Here is a 12,269-nt window from a genome sequence, read left to right on the forward strand (position 1 = left end):
GATACTTGCTCGAGGTGCGAATGAAGCCTCTTGTCCAAGGACAAATTATAACTAGTCTCCGCACTTCCTGGCTCTAGTGCTAAGTTGGTTGAAAAGTAGTAAAAAGCGTAGAGGGAAAATGGGGTGAAAACACACCGACACTTTAAGGTGAAACGGTACGGAAGCCAACATGGCCGAATCGATAGCACCGATATGCTCACATAGACGCCATTTTTCCGGCCATGTTGGGATTCAGTACCGTATCACCTTAAGCACGGATAATAAGCAGTTCGCTCACTCTATAGCGATACTGCAATAACAACGAAGTGCGGAACAACACCCGGATAACATCACAATAGATCAAAATGCTGGTCGTAGTGATAATATCCACACAAAAAAAAGCAAGCTTTATTGCCGTTACCGGCATCAAAAGAGATTTTGTATACTGCTCACACTTGCAGGAATTCTCCTTGCGAACGTACGTGTGATAAAAGAAAAAATGCTTCCCTCTTTTTTTATTCTATATTAGAGAGGTTTTCAGCCTACGGCTGGTTCGCCTCTTCTTCCCTCTCTTTTTATCTTACGCACAATCCTGCACCGCCAATAGAATAAACATTAACACGAATCTGTATGGCATATGCAGACGGATTTTACAAGAAATATTTCTATACATGTATGCCATCACATAAAAAGAAAATAAAAGGTAGGTAATTCTCCCAAAGCGCAACTTATGGAAGAAATGTAAAAAATAAAATGTTTCCCTCCATTCCCCCTCGATAAGCAAATCAAACATCCGAGTTAAGAATTTCGGTAATTTAAGTAGAGCTATTGGCAGCTGACTCGCAACTACCGTTTACAGATCAACTGGTAAAGGCGTTGCCCTACTCCTCCACTCCAAGCCACGTAATCGATAGATTGGTGGCTGGCTGGCGGTTCAATTCTAACCGAAAAAGAAAATAGCAAAAAAGCAAGCTTGAAACGTCAACAAAGTACGCCATATAAGCATAACAGAGAGGGAAGATAAAAAAAAAGGATGTACAATATATTTTTCGCATTTTTTTATGTTTGACGTTTTACCGTTACGCAACAGGCGTTACGTTTTATGACATTTGTAAATCTCCAAGCACTAATGTAGCCGGATATTTCGCCAAAACCGGCTTTCTAGCAGCTTTTTTGGGCATATTGAACTATGCTGCACGAAATGGTGTGCACCATAGGCTAATAAAAAGCTACCCAAGTAACCAGTGAGCACTTAAAGAAGCAGAAATCTAGCTTTCAGACAGTTTTTGCGGCAATTTTTGACAGGTTTTCTGTCAAATTTCCGCAACGTATATAGTAAAATCCGTATAGACTAATCTCAAGTTTTTAGTCTTGACCTTGAAGTGAGGTCATACATATATTAATATTTTTTTGAAACGATGGTTCTCCAATTGATGAAGGGACGGTAGGGGAAAGAAATGAAATTAAATTAAAAGTAGAAGTCAAAATGACTACTTGTCAAGCATTCCAATACCCCAATACCCCCCCCCCCCTTCCTTTCCGCTCTTCCCCACCTTCACAAAAAAAAAATTTCATTTCTTTCCCCTACCGTCCCTTCATCAATTGGAGAACCATCGTTTCAAAAAAATATTAATATATGTATGACCTCATTTCAAGGTCAAGACTAAAAACTTGAGATTAGTCTATTACATAGGAACGGGGCCTTCCCTCGAAAACCCGCGCCAAGAAACGCGGCTAACACACGCTGACAGACAAACAACGTCACGTGCAGTACCTTGCAAGTCGTAAGGGCCGGCATAGTGTCGTCGTCCTGAAAGTAAATAGTAGTTAGATTAAAATTTCTCGCTCGGTGGTAATCTGCAATTGATGCAGAAAGCGGCACAATATGTGTCGATAACCCAACCAAACGCGTCGCTATTCTTGAGAAGTGGATTTTGCGTTGAAAGTGTACAAGTACCAGCGAACCACATGCCCTGGCGGGTGTTGTGGGTTCGAATCCGGTTATAATCTCAGATTACAGCTTGGTTCGACTCATGCACCTGCCAGCATTGGACAAAAGGTAGGAGTCAAAATGACTACTTGTCAAGCATAGCTACCAATACCCCCCTTCCTTTCCGCTCTTCCCACCTTCACCAAAAAAAAAAATCATTTCTTTCCCCTACCGTCCCTTCATCAATTGGAGAACCATCGTTTCAAAAAAATATTAAAATCCGTATGCATTGTGTCTGGGCCTTAGGGTACCGCCAGAGTGCAAGCGATATGCGACGCGACATTTCTTGCTGTAGTTATACACTGGGCTGCACACTTTAAAAAAGTACCGAGTTCGGTAAAATTTACCGAACTTAGAACAGCCGTTCGGGAATTTTTTTTATGATGCCCCAAACGTTACTAACGATCCGTAAACGTCGATTGGCACCATCGAAATTTTTACCGAACATTTGGCTGTGTGGTAAAATTTTACCGAAATCTAAACAGCCGAACGTTCGGTAAAAATTTTGGTGGTGATGCATATCGACGTTTACGGATCATTAGTAATGTTCGGCATCATAAAAAAAATTATCGAACGATCAGCTGTTTAGATTTCGGTAAAATTTTACCGAACTCGGTGCTTTTTATTAAGTGTGTAGACTATACCCGTAGGCGTTACCTAATGTTACCGTTACCGTAACACCAAGCGTAACACGCGTATTGTTTTACATTGCTGCCAACCTTGTGCAAACAAAAAAGATCCATTTTACGATTTAACGCGGCGCTGCTTTTCAACAGGCAAAAGGAATGAATGAAAAAGCAGCATCATCACCTTGCCTGCGTCTGAGTTGAAACTGCTGTGCAGACGCGTCCATTTTTCTTGGTACGCTGTTTTCGCCGGGGGAGAGAGAGATCGGGTATCGTGCGAGAGCTTACCTATGTCGTGAATTTTTGGAGTGCAGTTCGTTAATCGGAGTTTTCTCGTCGCGAAGCTGGTTTTTTCCAAATTATTCTGCCGGTTTCGGTTTTCAAGTTGCGGTAAATTAAAGTGCATTTCCGGCTGAATGTGGATACGGTGTTTGCTTGGCTTAAAAACTGCTATTTGAGGGCAAAAATTGAAGGTGAAAATTTGTTTCTCGGCCGCGGCCACCTTAGCCGCTGTTGCCAGAAAACCCGCTTTGGATGAATTTTCCTTACTGCTGCTGGTGGTGTCTGTGCTTCAGTTGCTTGTTTTGTGGATTATTTTTACAGGATTGTGCGTGTATGCGTGTGTGTTTGTTGGAGGTGAAGGGGCGATTTTTTTTGTTGCAATGCTACTTTCAGTGAAGCTTCCGTGAAAAATCCTTTCAAATTGCAACCATAGATTGATAGAAATCTGGTTTGATTGATTGCCGATCGAATTCGAGCTTCAACTTCTGGTTTAATAATTTCGTTTTGTGACAATAATTGGCAACTATAGTGACCAAAGGAGAACGTTGAGCTTAAAGTGAAGGTTATCTCTTGGCATTTTCTAGAAGATGTATGATTGACATCTCGCAGTAGATAGGAACAAGAACAAAAATACTACTATAACGAAGAACCGTACATGCTGTTGGATTACATATTGTAAACCGTTTTGACCTATTCTGTTCTGACTGTGGTAAGTTAAATTAAATACGATGGAGAAAATAAACTAATTCACGAGTTAACAAATACAAAAAGGAGTCGATAAATATGATTTTAACATAAAATTCGATATGAATTACGACATCTGCAACTTTAAATTAGTGAAAGATATTGTAAACTGTAGTAGTTTTACGTAGCAGAATGTGGTCGTCTGAAATTGTTACCCGCTCAATGTTGAAAATCTGTTGCAGGCAGATTATCGCTAATTTGTGTGTGGGGATAATTTTGTGTCTTGTCCCTAAGATTACCGGGACGTGCATACATTGTTATCCCCAAATTTATTCTTTGATACTAAAAATTGATCGTCCAAAGCAGTTAGGAGTCCCAACCCAAACCCGACTAACCCAAACCTATCAATTTTTGTTTCTTATTCTACATAATAGTGGAGGAAGAGAAAAATGATGAACGAGATGAATTTTTTTTATCAATTTATATTGTCAAAGTAATTTGACAGATAGGTAGATGATTTAACGGGACTACTTTGCGAAGCCTTTTTCTGTGTTTGTATGTTTCTATTTAAGTTGTCGTCTTTTTTATTAATATATTTTATAACTATTCTGCATATTCAAATAGCTAAAATATTCCAGCGATAAACGTCCTTTAGGGAAAATGCCTATTTTAGCACAATGAGTATCTTTGTAGAAAATTTGAATGCACTAAAAATCATGTTCAATTTTGGCAAACAAATTTGGCCGGATTTGTGCACAAGTCCTATTGACAAAACGTAAACAAACCGCGTGACAGTCAGTGGGTCCAGAGAAGGTTACATAAACTTTAAAAATATTTTGCTATGGACTAATTGAAAAATATGTATTGAAATATAAGACTGAACATCAAAACTAAAAAATGACTAAATTTGGTCCGGTTTAAACGTTAAGGTTTTCTGTTTTGTCTGGCTCAGATTACAATCAAAATTTCACTGCTGGACATTTTTGATCTATTCCAGTGTTCTTCTTTATGTTTTTCGGGAAAGATACACCTCACAAAATGCGCTCATTTCTATGCTGGGGATCATGTACTATTCGTAGAAGTTTTGGTTCATAATGTCGCGAATGAACATAGAATATTCGGCGCTCCCGCAAAATATTAAATCTGATAGATGGATTAATGTTATATTTTCTTTCATTCGTATCGTTTTCCTTGCTCACTGCATGGCTTGGTCCTAAGTGGCCTTTCCTCGTGGCTCCAATATCCGTGTTTGTGCCGTTTTCTGAATTTCAAACGTGTATGGTTGAGAATATGTATAGACACCACTCGGATAAGTCATGGCGCGGCTGCATTATGTTTGCCTCTTCGCTTGCCATGCTGTCCTGTTTAAAGCGCGGGCATTTTTCTCGGGGCTCCCACTATATTATGGCAACCGCAAACAACCTCCTGCTTCTTGTTCCATAACCTCGGGACGCTAGGAACTTGGAAAAAATGGCTAGCACATGATTTTGTTTATTGCTTCGTTTTATTATTTCTTACGACCAAAGAGCTGAGAAGCGAACAAGAGCGGAATGAAATACAATGAAGAGCAAGCAGCGGTCATTCATTTAGGTGAAGTACTTTGGTAGAAATTTAATCTTCCTTAAAAGAAATCAACCGAACTATCAATCTATGTAATGATTTCCTTACAGGTTTTTGTGCATCGTGGTGTCTAGAACGAGTCAGCGAATTTGTTTGTTATATCTACAGCATTTAGTTATTTTACGAGCTTTGCGTAGGTTAATTTAATTACACATTGTCAACAACAGGCGGTCCGCGAGTAACACTGAGGTCTACATCATTTTTAGCGCCGCAAAATTCACTAAAATGGCCATAACTTTTTTATTTTTCAATATTTTTTCACCAAATTTGGGAGTTTTGCCTAAAATATTTTCTATTTTCATAATATCTATAGATAATGGCCATATGCCACATGGTCCCGCAGTTATTCCGGAGTTCCTTGGGGGACCGAGATATGGCTTTTTTAGATAAAGTTGCCAAATATCTAAAATTTGTTTGAAATCTGTTGATTTTTGGAAACATCATCGACTGTGGACATATCAGTTACTTTGCCGCAGTTATGAGCTATGGTGTGCGCCATCCGGATCTGGGGGGACACTATAAATCCGGAACCGTTTCCCGTAACGGGACATTTCAGCTTCAGTAAAGCATGTCATGTCGTATATCAAAAAACATCAGCATTCGATAAAATAGCGATTGGCGATCACATCATGTCTTTCAGAGGCCATATGGCCGATTCCAGGTCCCAGACAAGTTCCTCCGAAATCCGTTCCGTGCTTGAATCAGAAAAAAAACCCTCCCCAGACCCGGAGTTTTAAATAATTCCCTTCAGCCAGGTTTTGGTTGATTTTAAAAAGCAGACAGCTTAAAAAATTAAACTCTGAAATCTAAAATATCAGTCAAGAGCAAGAAAATTGACTAATAGGTTAGTCAGGCAATGAATTGTTTTGAAGGGTAGAAAACTGAGCAAGCAGTTCAGTAGTGATGTCCAGGGGCTGATAGGTAATAGAATGTCCCAGGGGTAAAACTATAGGCGTTGAATGCGTTTTATATTCGCCTTCATGCAGGGCTGTCAATTTTTTCGAGCACTGCTTAATTCAAGAAAAGTTGCACATAAAATATTGCTTGACTAATCGTTTGCAGTATATAAGGCTACACAACACTAATTCTAAAGTGTTTGAAGCGAGTTCAGGATTACCTCAAGGAAATCATTTGGCATTTTTGTTGTCTGTGGTTATCATGAATGAACTCCTAGATTCGTTAGTTGATTTATTCGAGTTAAATTTGGTAACCACGTAAAAATATTTATACATACCTGTCGGCAGCATACAGGATTGTACGATGCTTCAAGAGAACTTAAATCGATTTCTCCACTTTTGTGAATCGTTTGGGTGTGGGAACGTTTCCAAGTGTATAAGTGTGTTCATTCCGATAAAATTGAGTATGAATACCATCTCGGTGTGGACATCGTCCCAAAGAAGATGTACCTTTGTGATTTAGGTGGGAAAATGAACAGTGAACTGACAGTAAACGTATTGATGAAGCGATTTAGTCGCGAACTAGATGATCCGTACACGGTAAATGCTAAATAGGGTACGGGAGGGTATTTCCAGCCCATTAAGCGGTAGCCTGAACAATATTCAGGAATTACGTTGAAACTATATTTATTCGAGACAAGATTTTTGGCGTGTATTTTGGTTTTAATGAAACGCTACTGAATTTGAGTTACAGTCGCGAGAAATGATGAAGTCGCTGCGGCTAAACTGAGCCTATTTTCTGTAGTGGTGTCTGTGTTTTTTAAATCCGACCGGCCGAAATAGCCTGCACAGGGATTAGATGCTTTGCTAAAACAGATCAAAAGAGACCGACGGATAACGTGTCGGTATTGCCTACATTCCGGGCTCATTGAAGATAATTAGTTTTGCAGCTACAACAGCTTGCTGCTGGCGCTAGTGTATCATTGAATCGTTCATATACATTACCGCCAGAAGCAAGTGGTTGTCACTCAAATACTAGCTATGTCAACACGATAGAAGCTTTTCAGGCGTTTCAGGCCTCACATACTGGTAGTAGTGTAGCTAACGCACCATATACTGGTATTAAAAACAAAATGCTGCTAATGGCTAATGGCTAGTGAATGAAAATTGATTTATATTTTCATATCAGAGTGGAATTTTTGTGTTCTTCCGTGGTAAAAAGAAGTAGAATTGTTCTGTGATAGCATATTCACAGCTGTTTAGTTTCTAGAATAAGTAAACGTGATCATAATTGTGTGTTTTCCAAACCATCATCAAGAGCGGATACGCGTAAGCGATTGCTGCTGGTTTTTTCAGTTACGTGCTAGTGGAAAAACAGTGGTTTTGATGTTTATTGAATAAAATTTAGCAAATTACTTTCATTTTTATGAAAATAGTTATAACACATTAAAGCCTATGAGTGCTACATTCGTTTCAGTATTGTTATATAGCGGCAAAGTTTTTATTTGGGAAAGTGTAGCCAAGAAAGGCAATGTATGCCGAAATTAGTAGCGTGCTGGGAATACCCTCCCGTATCCTACCAATTTATAACGTATTGAATCGAATTGAGCGGTTACAGAAAAAGTTGTGCGATATACTGAACGTAATCTTGGTTGGAGAGACGAAAGGCCGGACTACCGATTTCTATGCTTACTAATAAGAATCAACAGTCTCAGCGATCGCAGAATTTTAATGGATGTTTTCTCCTGAAATACGTTGTTTCTGGAAAGTACACTGTTCCATACTTGTGCAGCCAAATAATGAGCTATGAAACCAGAACTATCCTAAGAAGGGTTAGGCCGTTTCACCTATCAAACAGGGTGCAGGTTTACGGAGCCCATGTAGTGAATAATGGCTGTTTACAATGACCTCAATTCCCTAGTTTCTGTAAATATGTCTAGTGTTTAATTAAAACCTAGTCTCAGGTAATATTTTAATAATTCCATGTATTATATATGTATATGTATCCATGCATTTTTTGTATTTACATATTTTTTATTTAAACATATTTGTATTTATATATTTTTTAAGCTTGATAACGGGCAAGGCCTACACATCAATAAAAACTAATCAAATCGGGGGAGTCTTGATTGTTGTCTTCAGACATTTGAAGTTCTTGGAGCGAGTGAGTCTTTGCTACCCCTCGATTCAAACAACCAATTCGTGGATACCTCAGACTTTAAAAGTTTAAATTCTACAAACCTGATTTGGTGATAGCAGGACTAGACTCGAAAAAATACGATTCTCACCTACTCTTGTGAAATGGTTTGAATCCTGCCTCGCAAACTTTGTGGGAAAGATATCAGCAAAGCGCAGCAAAACCTAGGTGCTACAGTAGATTTCGCAGCCAGTTGTTACAGACAGTACAGGATAATTGCGGGGTTAATGCTACGGTCCTATTGACTAACAGCCTCTCCCAGCCGATATTTGAACATACGACGCGACGACTGGCTTGTTAGATCAGCATTGTACCTCGAAGCCAACTGGGAGGTTTGAATATCTCAGCCTGAGCGTCTCAGAGGCCTCGCAAAGTAGTAATTTAAGACCACTGCTAAGTATGCTGTTCTTTGATCAAGTATCGCTGTTATTTCTGCATGGTTCTGCATCGGCGAATGACGTCAAACTATTCAAAGTTGTCCGAAATATTGCACATTGCATTAAGCTTAAATGACTAGCTAACACTAACACAATACCACATAACCAGCTAACACAATTGGTGTTCCAGAAACTTTCTGATCGTCAACATCAGAAAGTTTCAAATATTGGATTATCTTCTTTCGCCGGATATACCGAATAGAGTGACGCAGAAGTGCGTATTCGTAGATTCAAAATAGTTAACAAGTTTTGGAATCCTCTCTGTGTCATAGCGCTATATTATTTCTTAACAAAACGTAACAAAATTCAATCGGAAAAAAATATTTTCATCACTCGTTCATGATTTAGCCTTAATCGACGCACACACAATACGAATTTTATACCTTATATCGTATACCTTCTTATTTGTATGCTCGTTATTTCATTGTTGCAAACACGGTATGGTATTTCTCATTAACTGGTTCAGGAATTTTTACTTGCTTGCGCTTCGATTCCATTTTATATAGCTTCGAAGCTAATAAGAAAAACCCGAATTAATCCACCTAGCGGCGTGACCTAGCCTTTCTACTGCCACAATAATCACTATTTAATTTCTCAGGAACATCTATAATTAACTTGACTATATTTTTAAATATGCGTTCCGTATTCCTCAAAATCCTTATTTGCCAGTAAAATTCACAACGTATTGCGTAGAATAATTATATTTTCTTTCCTTGGGTGCGTAAATACTTGTAAGCGTCATTTATGTTACTTGATGAACACCTTATTTAGTTTTCTAATATTTACGTGATTTATCGAGAAATAATGTAAACACAAAAGATAATTTGTACAGACTTGAATGAATATATATAGAAAATTAGAAATTAACCCTCTAACGGGTCTACCGACGGCCTTAACTTTCGGGCTTCAGAGCCACATACGAAACTTGTTTTGAATTGACAATATGAAATATGTGTTCATAGCAGATTTTTTGAAATTTTGATATTAATACCATGCGTTCAAAAGTTAGCATCTTTGAAGAACAAGAGTTCAGAAAAATTATTATTATACTTCGCTTTTGAAGAAAAAGGATATCGACAACAAAATGATTAATCTCAAAATTTTACTATTAGTTTGCTTGGCTTCAAGTTTTCAATATATCTGAATTAGAAAAAATAACTGAATAGAGCATTAGATATGAAGAAGAGAAATTGAACTTTTTCTTAGCTGGCGCTCCTTCAGATAATTATTTTTGCATGAAAATCAAAACTTAAGCTTCTTTTGAATGTACCTTCATGAAAAGATAGTCATTAGCTTGATCGCATCGCTTTTACAATGTTAGAGGGTTAGGAAAACAAAATGAGGTCGAAAAATAGTGCAAAAGCTGCGCCATTAACATGCTTGACAATGGAAAATATGATCGATATGATTCCCAGTGCTTGTCATATTTGATTTCTTTATTAAAACATGATACATGACATAAGACATGTGTCCTTTAAAATGTCACTAACGAAAACAAATCTTACAAATTTACTACCGTGCAACGTTTACTTCCTATTTTTCATGTAAGATTTCTAAGCTCTAGTATCTATTGATTGAAAAGAGCATCTATTGATGCGCAAAATTTGTTTGAAATTTGTATAAATTTATTTGGAAAAATCAACTCACTAGTATTTTTAATCCTATATACCACTATATCTACATGCTTAAATTAACTTCTTTTCTTCGCTTTTTGCTTTTCTTGTACAATTGTGAATAACAGCAAGTGAAGAAAATGACAATTGAAACCTGAAATCAAAGAAAAGAAAAAGCTTTTCGATTGAATCCCACTATTTAATATTTATTTGCAACAGATATGTAGTTCGCCTACGACGTGCAGGCTTCATCAGTGTCTTATTTCAAAGCGTATACGTATCTGTCGCGAATAAATAATAAATAGTGAAATTTAGTCGGTAAAAGTTTTTTCTTTTCTTTAAATTTCGTATTCCACTAAGAGGCTTCAAAAACTTCAGTCAATTGACATGTTTCTCACTTTTCTTGAATACAAATTTAAAAATTGCAAATTATCATCACATACACACACACATACATACATACATACATACATACATACATACATACACACATACATCACACACATTGCATACAATCAACATTTGTTTTGATTTCACGCGTTTTAACGGTTTAATATACGGTGTTTAAGTGTGCTTACGGTGCTTAAGTTTAAATAACTTTTGAATGAACCGTCAGATTTTAAGTGACTCGGTTTCGTTTGATAGATCTCAGCAGTAATTTTCAAATAATAATAAAATGTGCGATGCTTTTCATTGAATTAATGCTTATATGTTACAAAAATATGTTTTAAATACTATTTTTTGACATTTCTTTGTGTAACTTCCAAACTACAAATCCAATCGTCATGAAATTTGGAAGTTAAGGGTTTGCAAGGCTCCTCTTTCATATGCAATCAATTTTGTTCAAATCGGTTGAGGGACCTATGAGATAATGAAGTTCCATATTTTTCGTATTTTTATACATAACTTTTGAACTAAAAGTCCGATCAGTATGAAATTCAATAGCGACCTATGGGACACCTAGACCTTTCATTTGACACTAAGAACATTAAAATCGGTCCAGCTATCTCCGAGAAAAGTGAGTGAGATTAAAAGCGTCACATACACACACACATACACACACATATACCTACACACACATATACCTACACACACATATACCTACACACACATATACCTACACACACATATACCTACACACACATATACCTACACACACATATACCTACACACACATATACCTACACACACATATACCTACACACACATATACCTACACACACATATACCTACACACACATATACCTACACACACATATACCTACACACACATATACCTACACACACATATACCTACACACACATATACCTACACACACATATACCTACACACACATATACCTACACACACATATACCTACACACACATATACCTACACACACATATACCTACACACACACACACACACACACACACACACACACACACACACACACACACACACACACACACACACACACACACACACACACACACACACACACACACACACACACACACACACACACACACACACACACACACACACACACACACACACACACACACACACACACACACACACACACACACACACACACACACACACACACACACACACACACACACACACACACACACACACACACACACACACACACACACACACACACACACACACACACACACACACACACACACACACACACACACACACACACACACACACACACACACAGAAAATGCTCAGTTTTCGAAACTGAGTCGAATGGTATATGACATTCGGCCCGCAGGACCTTCTTTCCATTTCCGGTTTTCCAAGTGATTTCTATACCTTTATACTATATATTTATATAGTAGAAAGGCAAAACGTTCTACGCGACGAGTGCGTTGGTTCAGCGATCTCATTGAACAAGCATACCAACTCATTGTTCCTGGCACTAATTCATTATCGATGAAAGAGGT

At 37.9% G+C, this 12,269-nt stretch overlaps 1 protein-coding gene across 18 annotated transcripts in view; it reads left to right on the forward strand.

Annotated features, from left to right (window-relative positions):
- The first annotated feature begins 2,794 nt into the window (after positions 1 to 2,794).
- LOC128733166 (C-terminal-binding protein) overlaps positions 2,795 to 12,269 on the forward strand; it is a 93,794-nt gene continuing 84,319 nt past the window's right edge. For 14 of the 18 annotated variants that reach the window (XR_008411873.1, XR_008411875.1, XR_008411872.1 and 11 more), the window contains exon 1: positions 2,795 to 3,068. The gene's annotated coding sequence lies outside the window, so the exon portion shown is untranslated. Of the gene's footprint in view, positions 3,069 to 3,461; positions 3,587 to 12,269 lie in introns of all 18 variants that reach the window. The other 4 variants (XR_008411883.1, XR_008411884.1, XR_008411876.1 and 1 more) reach the window with 3 other exon arrangements.

Source organism: Sabethes cyaneus, chromosome 1 (assembly GCF_943734655.1).
Source record: "Sabethes cyaneus chromosome 1, idSabCyanKW18_F2, whole genome shotgun sequence".
Classification (NCBI taxonomy): domain Eukaryota; kingdom Metazoa; phylum Arthropoda; class Insecta; order Diptera; family Culicidae; genus Sabethes; species Sabethes cyaneus.